This window comes from Sus scrofa, chromosome 11 (genome assembly GCF_000003025.6).
Source record: "Sus scrofa isolate TJ Tabasco breed Duroc chromosome 11, Sscrofa11.1, whole genome shotgun sequence".
Classification (NCBI taxonomy): domain Eukaryota; kingdom Metazoa; phylum Chordata; class Mammalia; order Artiodactyla; family Suidae; genus Sus; species Sus scrofa.
The window spans coordinates 45550993-45564545 of NC_010453.5; positions in this window are offsets into that span (position 1 = coordinate 45550993).

The following is a 13553-nucleotide window of genomic DNA, read 5'->3' on the forward strand; positions in this document are numbered from 1 at the left end:
GCCAGAGTGTCAGTGGGCATGGCAAGAAGAGACAAAGTGAGGGAATCTACACTGTAAAATGAAAGTAACTTATTAACTGATTTTATGTAGAGGGTTAGGTTGAAAAAAGACTCAGTGATGATTTCCATATTTCTGGCTTGCGTGACTGGCATTAAAAGAGATAAGGAATATAGGGGAATAGGCATGTTTGAAGGGAACATGACTTGGTGAGGCCCAAATAGTGAAAAGGATAGTAATTATTGGCTAGCATTTATTGCAAGCTCAGTGTGTCAAATATTGTATGCTGTAACTGATTTAATCCTCACAGCCATCATAAAAGCTGTTGCTAGCTTATTTCATCAGATCTCAAGTGCCATCAATGGTAAGACACATCCTGATATCAAAGATTTTTTAAAATTTTGTATTATAGTTGATTTACAATGTTCTGTTAATTTCTGCTGTACAGCAAAGTGACCCCGTTATACATTTATATACATTCTTTTTCTCACATGATCCTCCATCATGTTCCATCACAAGTGACTAGATATAGTTCCCTGTGCTCTACAGCAGGATCTCATTGCTTATCCACTCCAAATGCAATAGTTTGCATCTACTAACCCCAATTGTAAGACACATCCTGATATCAAAGATTTTAAAGTGTCCTTCCTCAAACTAATAAAATATGCTAGTATCCTCATTTTACAGATGAAGAAATGAGGCAGAAAGATTAAGTAACTTATGCAAAGTCACAGTTAATAGAGGAGGTGGGATTCAACTCTAAGCAATCTGGCTCCAGAAATTGTCTGGAATGGGAGAAAATATTTGTAAATAATGTGATCAGCATGGGGCTAATTTCCCAAATATAGGAGTTTCCCTTGTGGCTCAGCAGGTTAATGACCTGACATTGTCTCTGTTAGGATGTGGGTTTGATCCCTGATCTCATTCAGTGGGTTGAGGGTCTGGCATTGCCACACGCGGTGGTGTAGTTTGCAGATGTGGCTCAGATCCAGCATTGCCTTGGCTGTGGTGTAGGCCTCAGCAGCAGCTCTGATTCTACCACTAGCCTGAGAATTTCCATATGCTACATGTGTGGCAGTAAAAACAAACACACACACACACACACACACACACACACACACACACACACACACACACACACAAACAGTTCATACAGCACAGTATTAGACAAACATACCAATCAAGAAGTGGGCAAAAGACCTAAATAGACATTTCTCCAAAGAAGACCTACAGGTGGCCAACAGGCACATGAAAAGATGCTCAACATCACTAATTATTAGAGAAATGCAAATCAAAACTACAAAGAGGTATCACCTGCCACCAGTCAGAATGGACATCACGAAAAAGTCTACAAATAACGAATGCTGGAGAGGGTGTGGAGAAAATAAACACTTTGTAAAATGATAGCTGAGAGGTGGAGCAGGATGGAACTCTTGAGATTGTTGCCATGCAAGTGCGCCCAATCAAGGCTGTGGCTTTGCATGTGAAATTCATGATATCTACAGTCTTGGGAATAATTAAATTCCTTACCTGTGGGCAGGTGTGTATTTGGCCATCTGCCTTTGCTTCTTAGGAAGACGGTATCACTGTGCAGTGAGTCATACCTTTTTGGAGGCAGTCTTCTGACTCAATAGCAACTAATTTGTTTTTCAGTTTTTTTCCCTTGCTTTCTCTGACACCCCCACCCCCACCCCCGCCCAACTCTCCTCCATGCATTTCCTCCCTAGATTATTGGTTCCCAGTAGGACAGCAGAAGGTGAATGTGCAGGACATTAGAAACAGAACTCCAGTTTACAGAGTTGAAAGGGAAATAGGAAGCATTGGAACCCAGTCCTCCAGGTGGCTTAAGCTTTAACCAGGCCAAGAGGATAAGCAGAGAATAGCTTTAAGGAAGAAGTTGCAGAAAGGTGATGCTTCTGTTTCCCTCTCAGCAGGATCTGGTGCAGAAGATAGGTGTAAACTGTCTTTGAAAAAAAGATTGTGGGGCGTTCCCGTTGTGGCATAATGGAAATGAATCGCTAGTATCTATGAGGATGTGGGTTCGATCCCTGGCCTTGCTCAATGGATTGGGGATCCGGCGTTGCCATGAGCTCTGGTGTAGGTTGCAACTTGGCTCAGATCTGGGGTGGCAGTGGTGTAGGCTGGCAGGTGTAGCTCTGATTGGATCCATAGTCTGGGAACTTCCATATGCCGTGGGTGTGGCCCTATAAAGCAAAAAAAAAAAAAAAAAAAAAGATGGTGGGAGAGACTCAGAAAGAGGGCTGCTTTGTACCCAGCCTTTCAGATGGGGTCATTGTGAAACAGCCCTGAGCAGTGAGGCTTAACCCAAACTGTTTCCTACGCTGGCAATTGCCTTTCATCCAACTGGTGGAGAGTATGATAACAGTAAACAGAGCAAATGAAGAGCCCACTTCAGCAAGGAATGGATTTTCAAAGAAGAAAACCATGTTTTGGAGGCAAAGGTTTATAAAGTTATTTTATTTTGCTGTGTTTTCACCTTGAAAGAAGTCAACGGTTTTTTAAATTTGCTGTGGTTATTTAATCCCACACTAGTTAAATCATCCTCAAGAACTGCTTTTTTTTTTCTTCCTAAACTCTGAAAAATTGCTTATTTGTTTATGTAAGCTTACTTGGATAGGAAAGAATTCTATTTATATTTCTTTAGCTATCATTGGCATAAGACAACAGTCTCAATATTTTTCCTTTTCCTTTATTTTCTACCACGACTTCTTCTATCAGCTCAACAACCCGTTTAAGTAATCAGATTAGCTAGGTGATAAACCGTCTTATGTAACTCTTTTGAAGAGGAGGTGGCTTATAAATACCTTCCAAGATAAATAAAAAATAGTGAAAGAACCAAAGTCATCTTTGAGAGGATGAAAGCAATTTCTTTTTCTTTCATAGAGAAGAGTTTGGCAGAGACAAGACCTGAGGCACAGAGGGAAAATACATAATAATTTCCTGAAAGGTAGAGTGGGTGATAGACTGGCAGGTGACTGGCTTGGGGGGAACCCAGACAGGCTTTGGGACAGAAACTTCTCAAACCATATATCAGAAATTACATTCTGCAGCTGCTAACAGGAAGTGTGATATGGTGTCCTCCATGGGATGAGGGTTTTCATTTATCTTATTTATCCAGAGGTATGCAAGCTGTTCTGCTTTATGACAGCTCCCTGATGGCTGCTCTCATCCTCAGGCTTACAAAATGGTTGTTGGAGCTCCAGCAATCACATCCATGACTCCAGTAGGAAAAAAGAGGAGAAAGGGATAAGCAAAGGGGTTGGATCTTTGAGAAAGTCCCCTTTAAAGAGCTTTCCCCAAGTAAGCTTTCTACTTAATAACATGCCTATCTGCAAAGGGCCCAAGAAAGGCAGTTTTCTGAACTGGGCATCTGCCTCCCTCTCCCAGTAGTTATGCTAATAAGGAAAAGGGGAGAATGATCATTGGGTAGTCGTCTTTGCTTTTGGAGTGAGAGAGAGCCATAGATTAACAACACCGAAGGCAAACCATGTTCATTTTATTGCTTTAGCCAGGGTCAGCTTTTTCAGAAGCCAAACTGCAAATGTTGGTTTTTGTTTAGCCTTGGACACTGCATAACATTTCATTACATCCAGGTATGTCTGAATTTTGGGGGCCAATAGTTACAGAAAATTCTCAAGTCCCTGAAGAATTGAATATTGATACTTGATGGATCGCAGAATTCTATACTTCCTGCAAGAAGGTGATTATTATTGTTGTTATTGTTACTGTTATTATTTTGAATGGTGTTTAGTAGTTAGGAGGTGAATGTGGAGCTGGATCGTTTTGTTCAAAGCTATTTTTCGGAGAGCTTATAAATGGCGGAATCTGCCTCCCTGGATCCCACATGATTGAGACAAAGTAGCCCTGGGGGTTCCAAATAGAACTCCGTAGACACTAGAACTTTTCTAATAGATGTCAATGGTGTAATAAACAACTCTGTGCAGTTGGTTGTGGTTTTTATGTTCTGAGGCAATGCAAGCCTCTGATATCTCTCTTGCAACCCTTTCTCCACCAACAACCATCTGTCTCTTCTCACAAAACTCCTGATGGGTACACGCGAGTCCCTCACCCCCACCCAGCATATCCTAATGGGATCTCAGTAGCAAGTTCACCTCTTAAAAAAAAAAAGTTTAAACCTCAAAAATCTTTTTGTAACTCTAACAACAAATTATTACATCAAACGAAGGTAAGTAGAAGTTGTTGGTAATTCTACCATGTTTGAAATGTTTGTTTCGTCCTATAACTGGGGTCACCTTAAGGAAACAAGGAGTGGGCTTCATGATGGCAATTACTTGACATGGCAATAATAATCTAGAATATATCCCTGAAGACTTGGCTGGATTGTGGATCACCAACTAACTCCAGAGAGCTTCTGTGCTTGGTTTAGCTCCACTGGGCATGAAACTAGGCACCAAATTGATGGTTATTTTCTTTTTCTAGAGAACCTTAGACATGGCTACACCCCTGTCCTAAAAACCAGAAATGATTTTTGTTTTCAAATCGGAACCAATTAAAAAAAAATGTGGAAGGAATAAATTTAAGTGTGTGAAAGCATAAGGAGGCGAAAGGAAATAATTCTATTATATTTATTTTTCAACAAGTTCTTACATCTGTTTCTAATTTACGCAGATTATTGACACATCTGGATGTTTGGCCTGAAGAACTGTAAGTCGCTGCGGTGGCATTTATTTTTGAATCAACTCTTCAGACCACCCTGGAACTCATGCAACTAGTTTGGAGAGAAGGTTGTGTGTAATATTTTCAATAAAGTTACCTTTTGGCATTTCAAAACCAGTGCAAATGGGATTCTGTCATCTTGTGTTTTATAAATTGTGGTTTTGCATTTTTGACACCTGCAGGAAAAATAAGACCAAAGCCAAAGGCCTAATGGCTTGACAATGACAAATTATAACAGCTAGATAAAGCTATCAAGGGGATACTGGAGATGGGTGTAAGGTTAGCCACTTACATTAACCATCAGGGACCCTAGACTTCAGCAGAAACCTAATAGTACAGGAGCGAGTGACTGATGGAAATGCTGTTTTAACTTAGCCTGATGGGAGTGTGCATTCTAACGAGGAAAATGGGGTTGTTAAGAAGTAACATTGATTAATACTTTACCTCTTGGACTGATTCCTTTTGTAATCAGGAGCTAACTTTTCTCCCTATGTGGTCTGATTGTAGTAATTTATTCCAAGGATATGAATAATGGGGATCATGGAGTAGACCTTTAAGATTTTAGAAAACAAAAACATGATGAAACACTTATTTCATGGCAAATATTTCTTAAACGGAGTTGCATGATTTTATTAAAAGAAATGGAAGACCATATATCAAAATCCTCATGCAAATTGGCAAAAACAAAACAAAACTCTCTCATAGTTCTTTAGTCTAAAGATACAGTAGAAATAATTCAGCACACAATACAGTTCGATTAGCTTTAGGAAGAAGGCTCCTTGGAGTTCTCAGAGTTCTTTTGGTTCTTTGCTTCGCTGTCACCGCTGACCTTAGCATTCTCTCCTGTAGGAAATAAAGTTTTACTAGATGGGGTGATGCTGCACAGCAGATTAACATTTTAAAGAATGACAACTGGTTTAGTCTTTTTTTATTGACAACTACTGAGTTTCCTTTTGAAAGGAAATGATCCTATTTATAGAACATCTGCTATATCCAAGAAACAGACTTATCCCTTGTGTTGCCATTCCTTGTCTTTTGATATTATTTTATAAAATTTTCACTGGGCAACAATACCAAATGGGTATCAGTGCCTGAAATAAATGATAAAATGATCCGAAGTTTCAACCCAGAGGTCAGTTTAGTCTGCTTTTCTTTTTAGGGCCACACCCGCAGGATACAGAAGTTCCCAGGCTAGGAGTCGAGAATCAGAGCCACATTTGCCAGCCTATGCCACAGGCACAGGAACGTGGGATCCGAGCCTCGTCTGTGATTTACACCACAACTCACGGCCATGCTGGATTGCTGACCCACTCACTGAGCAAGGCCAGGGATTGAACAGCCATCCTCATGGATACTAGTTGGATTTGCTTCCACTGTGCCACAACAGGAACTCCCCCAAAGTCAGTTTAAAATGTGTAACCATCACTTATTTCTTACAGCTTTTCAGTCAAGATGGCAAGAGAAGGAATCAGAATCAGTAGGCCAAAATCCAAAGACCTCACTTCGCATTGCATAAACTAGTTCTATAATTAGCAACCTTCCTTTCTCCATTTCAGTATGGTCTTCTGTTTTAAGAAGCTAATAGGTGTCTATTGGGATCAATTAATGGCCCCTGAAAATGGTTTCACGGCAATTCAATAAGGTGGCTACTTAGTATTGTATGGAATTCACTTGAATAATTTAAAAAATGGTATCACCAGTATCCCTATGTTTGTAGCAGCATTCTTTTCTTTTTTTTCATTTTTCTTTTCTTTTCTCTTCTTTTTATTTTTAAATTGTGATCAATTGTTATTTCCGCAATATACATTTTTTTCTACTGTAGAGCATGGTGACTCAGTTACACATACATGTACACATTCTATTTTTGCACATTATCATGCTCCATCATAAGTGACTAGACATAGTTCCAGTGCTACATAGCAGGATCTCATTGTTAATCCATTCCAAAGGCAATAGTCTGTATCTATTAACCCCAAGCTCCCCAAGCACCTCATTCCCTCCCCCTCCCCTGGGCAACCACAAGTTATTCTCCAAGTCCATGATTTTCTTTTCTGTGGAAAGGTTCATTTGTGTCCCATATTAGATTCCAGATATAAGTGATATCATATGGTATTTGTCTTTCTCTTTCTGACTTACTTCACTCAGGATGAGAGTCTCTACTTCCATCCATGTTGCTGCCAATGGCAGTATTTTGTTCTTTATTTATGGCTGAGTAGTATTCCACTGTGTATATATACCACATCTTCCTAATCCAATCATCTGTGATGGACATTTGGGTTGTTTCCATGTCTTCGCTATTGTGAATAGAGCTGCAATGAACATGCAGGGGCATGTGTCTTTTTTAAGGAAGGTTTTTTCCGGATATATGCCCAAGAGTGGGATTGTTGGGTCATATGGTAGTTCTATATTTAGTTTTCTGAGGAACTTCCATACTGTTCTCCACAGCGGTTGTACCAGCTTACATTCCCACCAACAGTGCAGGAGGGTTCCCTTTTCTCCACACCCCCTCCAGCACTTGTTATTTGTGGATGTATTAATGATGGCCATTCTGACTGGTGGGAGGTGGTATCTCATGGTAGTTTTGATTTGCATTTCTCTAATAATCAGTGCTACTGAGCATTGTTTCATGTGCTTGTTGGCCATCTGTACATCTTCCTTGGAGAAATGTCTATTCAGGACTTTTGGCCATTTTTCAATTGGGTTGATTGGCTTTTTTGCTGGTGAGTTGTATAAGTTATTTGCATATTTTAGAGATTAAGCCCTTGTCAGTTGCATCATTGGAAACTATTTTCTCCCATTCTGTAGGTTGTCTTTTTGTTTTCTTTTTGGTTTCTTTGCTGTGCAAAAGCTTGTCAGTTTGATTAGGTCCTATTGGTTTATTTTTGCTTTTATTTCTGTTGCTTTGGGAGACTGACCTGAGAAAATATTCATAAGGTTGATGTCAGAGAATGTTTTGCCTATGTTCTCTTCCAGGAGTTTGAGGGTGTCTTGTCTTATGTTTAAGTCTTCAAGTCATTTTGAGTTTATTTTTGTGCATGGTGTGAGGGCGTGTTCTAGTTTCACTGATTTGCATGCAGCTGTCCAGATTTCCCAGCAATGCTTGCTGAAATGACTGTCTTTTTCCCATTTTATGTTCTTGCCTCCTTTGTCAAAACTTAATTGACCATAGGTGTTGTCTGGGTTTATTTCTGGGTTCTCTCTTCTGTTCCATTGGTCTGTCTGTCTGTTTTGGTACCAGTACCACATTGTCTTGATGACTGTGGCTTTGTAATATTGCCTGAAGTCTGGGAGAGTTACGCTTCCTGCTTGTTTTTTTTCCTCAGAATTGTCTGGGTCTTTTGTGGTTGCACATAAATTTTTGGATTATTTTTTATAGTTCTGTGAAAAATGTCATGGATAATTTGATAGGGATTGCATTGAATCTGTAGATTGCTTTGGGAGGTATGGCCATTTTTACGATATTAATTTTTCCAACCCAGGAGCATGGAATGTCTTTCCATTTCTTTACATCCTCTTTAATTTCCTTGATTAGTGTTTTATAGTTCTCAACATATAAGTCTTTTACCTCCTTAGTCAGGTGTATTATCAGGTATTTGATTTTTTGTGGTGCAATTTTAAAAGGTATTGTATTTTTGTATTCCTTTTCTAATATTTCATTGTTAGTGTACAGAAATGTGGCTGATTTCTGAATGTTAATCTTATATCTTGCTACTTTGCTGGATTTGTTGATCAGTTCAAGTAGTTTTTGTGTTGAGTCCTTAGGGTTTTCCATGTATAGTATCATGTCATCTGTATACAGTGACAGTTTTGTCTCTTCTCTTCCTATTTGGGTGCCTTTTATTTCTTTTGTTTGGAAATGTTCAAGAACACTGACAGCTAAAGAGTGACTGAGTCGGTCTGTCTCCTTAAGACCTGGTGGAAGGGGGCCTGGTCAAGTGTGGAGGATTTTCCTTTCCGGGGGGCTCCTTTGTGGGGCCTGGAGTGTCCAGAAGACAACTGTTTTTCCTTGAACATCTAGGGGACTCCATTTCTCTTTCAATAAACCTTTCCATGGCCTGTGGCAGGCCTCTTTTTGGAGCTATCAATCAAAGGATTAGAAGGAGCAGGACTGGGGGAGAAATGGGTGTCAAAAAAAGCCTGTTCTGGGAGAAAAGCAAAGCAGGGGGAAAGAAGTAGAGAGGAAAAGATGCAGAACTGGGCTGGATCCTTGTTCTTCAAGGTTCAGTTTCTTTTGTGGGTTGCACATCCAGGCCTCACTCCTCATCCTCTCTTGCTTCTGAGAGGAAATAGGAAGCTGAAGAAATATGTCTTGGGGCAAATTCCATTGCAGGCTTAGGACGAGCAGTCCCAGAATGCCAGGGATGTGGAAGGCAAACTTTTTTTTTTTTTTAAAATAAGAAATAACCTTCCTTTTTTTATCTAAAAGGATCACGTATTTTACATCAATCTTGTTCCAAAAGAACTCAGGTCTTAAAACTAAGGCCACTACGATGTTTATTTTGCCGTATGTAAGGATTTAATGTTGAGAAAGTTTCAACATAAAAAAATGACTGGAGTTCCCATTGTGGCTCAGGGGGTTAATATCCTGACATAGTCTCTGTGAGGATGTGAGTTTGAATTCTGTCTCTGTGAGGATGTGAGTTTGATCCCTGGCCTTGCTCAGTGGATTAGGTTTCCTGAATTGCCACAAGCTGCAGTGTAGGTTGCAGATGCGACTTGGATTTGGTGTTGCTGTGGCTGTGGCATAGGCTGGCAGCTGCAGCTCTGATTCAACCCCTAGCCAGGGAACTTCCATATGCTGCAGGTGTAGCTATAAAAATAAAATGATGAAAAGAAAAAAATTTACATTAAAATAAAATTACCTTTAAAACCCACTGGGACATTCTCACATAAACCAGATATTTCAAAAGTGATAAAGTCCTTTCTTCAATGTTCAGTCTTTTCAATTTCATCCATGTCTTCAGGGTCAAGCTGCCTAATACTGCTGTTAAGGTGGTCCTGAGTCTTGGAAGTTCCTGTGCGGAGCAGTGGGTTAAGGATCCAGCATTGCTGCAGCTGTGGCACAGGTTGCAATGGCAGGACCAGTTTGTTCCCTGGCCCAGAAACTTCCACATGCCACAGGTGCAGCCAAAAAACAAAAACAAAACGAACAAACAAAAAAAACCCCAAAAAACCCCAAACAACAAGAAACAATAAAGTGGTCCCGGGTCTTCACAAACAGAGGCAGCTTACCCACTTTGAAGGCTCTTTATTCCCAGAGCCTCCTGTCGGCCCCATACAATAAAGATCAAACTTCCTTATTCTAAGATGAGGAATCAAGGTCCTATCAAAGGGATGCATGGAGATCTCTGCATATGGCCCAGACAGACAAATGTTTTTTCTCTCTTATGCTTACTTTACTGTCTCTCTTCACCAGAATGTAAGGTACAGGAGGGCAGGATTTTTTGCTTTGTTTCCATTTTTTTTTTAAATTGAGATGTAATCGACAAACCAATGTCTTTGGTTTTCCGAACTTACCTAGGAGGAAATAATTAATAAAAATATTTTAAACATTTTTGAGGCTATCTCTTAGTAGTTACGGGGTATGCATAACACATCTCCTGCATCTGACGCAGTGGTGAAGAGACAAGGATGACCCCTCCCCCTGAACTGACAGGGAACTGACATTGAACAGCCTTGAATGCAACACCTTCTGTTGACAGGCAGATTTGACGCATCCCAAGCAGGCGTTCAGTGGTGGTGTAAGCCGGGGTGAACAGGTAAGGAAGCACCACGAAGGGGATAGCTCACCATTCAGGGGAAGGAAAAGAGCTTTCCTCTCCAATCTTTGGGGATAACAGGATGGACGGAATTCATACAAGAATCGTGTCAAGTCTTTGCCATGGTGAGCACGGAGCCTAATCACATACCGAGCAGAAGGGAGTGCCCCTGGATTTGGAGGTTTGTTGACGTGGGAGAATTTTCTCCTTCAGCCATTCCAGAGGGCTCAGTAGGATTTGGATCCTTGAGGTCTGTGCTAATCACTATTTGAATCATCAGGAAGAACTTTGCTTACGCTCTTTTCCTTCTTCCTTTTCTGTTTTCTTTTTTATCACATTGTAGCTCAAGGCTTTCTCGAAGACCTGCTGTGATTTTAGCATCTATGGTACATGATCTTTCTCAATATTTTCTTTTGTTTTTACTGCTCGGATCACATACAGCTCTGATCTCTGACCAACCTGAAATTCCTATTCTTTTGACTCATTCATTTCCTTTACCAGGAAATATCAAGATGAACCACTACCTTATCAGACCTAATCCTTACATGATTTTCTGTTTTCTTTTCATGTGACATTCAAGGTGGCTCTCGGTTATGTTTTAGATGGACAGTACTTGTTTTAAATCAATTTCCAATAAAAGATGATCTTTTCTTTATGTTTTAGTAAAATAAAATCTTTTGTTTTATTTTTTGTGTTTTGTTTTATTAGGGACACACCCGAGGCACATGGAGGTTCCCAGGCTAGGGGTCGAATCAGAGCTACAGCTGCCGGCCTATGCCACAGCCACAGCAATGCCGGATCCTTAACCCACTGAACGAGGCCAGGAATTGAACCTTGTTCTCATGGATGTTAGTCGAGTTCATTAACTACTGAGCCACAATAGGAACTCTGTAAAACCTTTTAATTCAAAACAGAACTCAGTGTTTTTGAGGACTTAATATTTTATAGTTATTTAGATATTTATAACTCTTGACTCTTCTTTATAAACTTATTTTGTTATGTAAAATCGTAGAAGGGAGATCCCACTGTGGTGCAGCAGAGACGAATTCGACTAGTATCCATGAGGATGAGGGTTCGATCCCTGGCCTCCATCAGTGGGTTAAGGATCTGGCGTTGCCATGAGCTGCGGTGTAGGTTGCAGACATGGCCCGGATCTGGCTTTGCTGTAGCTGTGGCATGAGCCAGTGTTGCATTTCTTGCAATTCGTTTTCATTGAAATAAGTGTTTGGGACCATGATGTTTCCTTTGGTATCCTTAATTTTGCTATCATTACAGATCATCTCTAAAGTCCACATTTTGAACTTCTGATTTGTTGGGTTTTTTTGGCCACACCCATGGGGGACACATGGAAGTTCCTGGGCCAGGAATCGAGCCCATGTCTTAGCAGCAGCCTGAGCTATGCACAGACAGTGCAGGATCCTTAACCTGTTGTACCACAGCAGGAACTCTCTGAGCTTCTGGGTTTTGACCTCCAGTTTTCCTGTTGAGAGAAAAAACATTCTATACCTAAAATGGTGCTCTAGGTCAACCTTTCCTTTGAGATTTGGCCCAAATCTTTTGTTCTCTGGGCCATGAGAGACTCAGTCCTTCCAAATGTCTTAGGGGATTGAGGGGACAGGGGACCTCCATGCTTCCTGGCCCCTTCTGGTCTTGGGTGCCCACGTCTGCTTATGAGTTTAGCTCACGGCTTACCCACCTCTGGGTGCTGCTCCCTTTATATGCCCTGTACCTTCACAGGACATGGTCCAGGCTCCTCCTCCTCCACATCCCAAGGCTATGTGTATAGCAGATATTCCCCGAAGTTCGGGGCAATGGCGTCGCTTAATTCAAAGAGGTTGGAATTATAGCATCCTTAAAATTAAATAGGTGATAGTGCTGTTATCAAAAATCTCTGGTCCTTGAGAGCTTCATATCCTGCTTTTTTCCCAGCAGACTGCCTGGCATGTAATCTTCTTCTTTTCATTTTTCCTCTTCTCTCTGGTCTCGACTCCATCCATCCAAGTCTCGTTATTTCTTATACTGGGAGTTTAATTATCTATCTTGTTAAGTCCTGCCGTTTACTGGGGCATCTCCATAAGATCTCAACTTACACCTAATGTTCCATCTCGGCATAGTCCCAACAGGACATTTTTTTTGTGTGTGAAGAATTTTGGCACCTGTTATTAGTCCTCCCCGGCACACACCCATCCCCCCGCCTCCCCAGTTACATGAGTTTAAACCAGAGGCAGCCATAACCTCTTTGGAATAAAACTTTTGGAAATCTCATCATGTCAAATGTCTTGTCTCTATGTCATTATAAATATTTTTAATATTATAATCAAACATCAAAAGATCTCATGAAAAAATTATGAAAAGCTACATGTGTTGTCAAATATAATGCAAGCAAAGGGAAATGAAAGTGAAAATATCAGACCAGCTTTTGCAAAATTGTTTAACGTGCAGTATTGCAAAAAAGCTTTACCCCACTGTTGCATTACACTTTGCTCCTTTTTCCCCCTGTAGTGATTCAAAGTTATACATTTCACTTCTATTTTTTTTATGGTTAGGGTCAACTTAATGGAAAAAAATGCCATATGTATATAAACCTAGCTCTCTATCAACATCAAGAATGAAAAAGTATGAATTCTCCCTGGGCTAAATAAATTTAACACACTTTCCAATTCCCAGACATTGTTGAAACAATCTGAAATTTTAGTTCCAGATGATTATTTTTTTATATCTCATACTTTCAGTTTCAAGACCTCCCCATCTTTTCAAAAAATATGTGTCAGCTTTCGACCTTTCATTATAAATGGTTATTTGGAATTAGCCATAAATTTTACCAATTCTATTGGTCACTATTCTTTTTTCACGGGATATCTTTTCCTTTTCTTGAATTCTTTCATATATATATTTTTTCTTTTTGGCTGCGCCAACAGCATGGGGAAGTTTCCAGCCAGGAATCAAACCTGTGCCTCAGCAGTGAACGGAGCCCGCTAGGTCACCAGCAAACTCCTTGACTTTTTTATTTGAGGGGAAAAAAACAAAAAACAAAACCTTCTTTTTTATGTCTGCTTTTAGCACCTAAAGCACATCAAGAATGTGGTGGGCTTCTCTGGA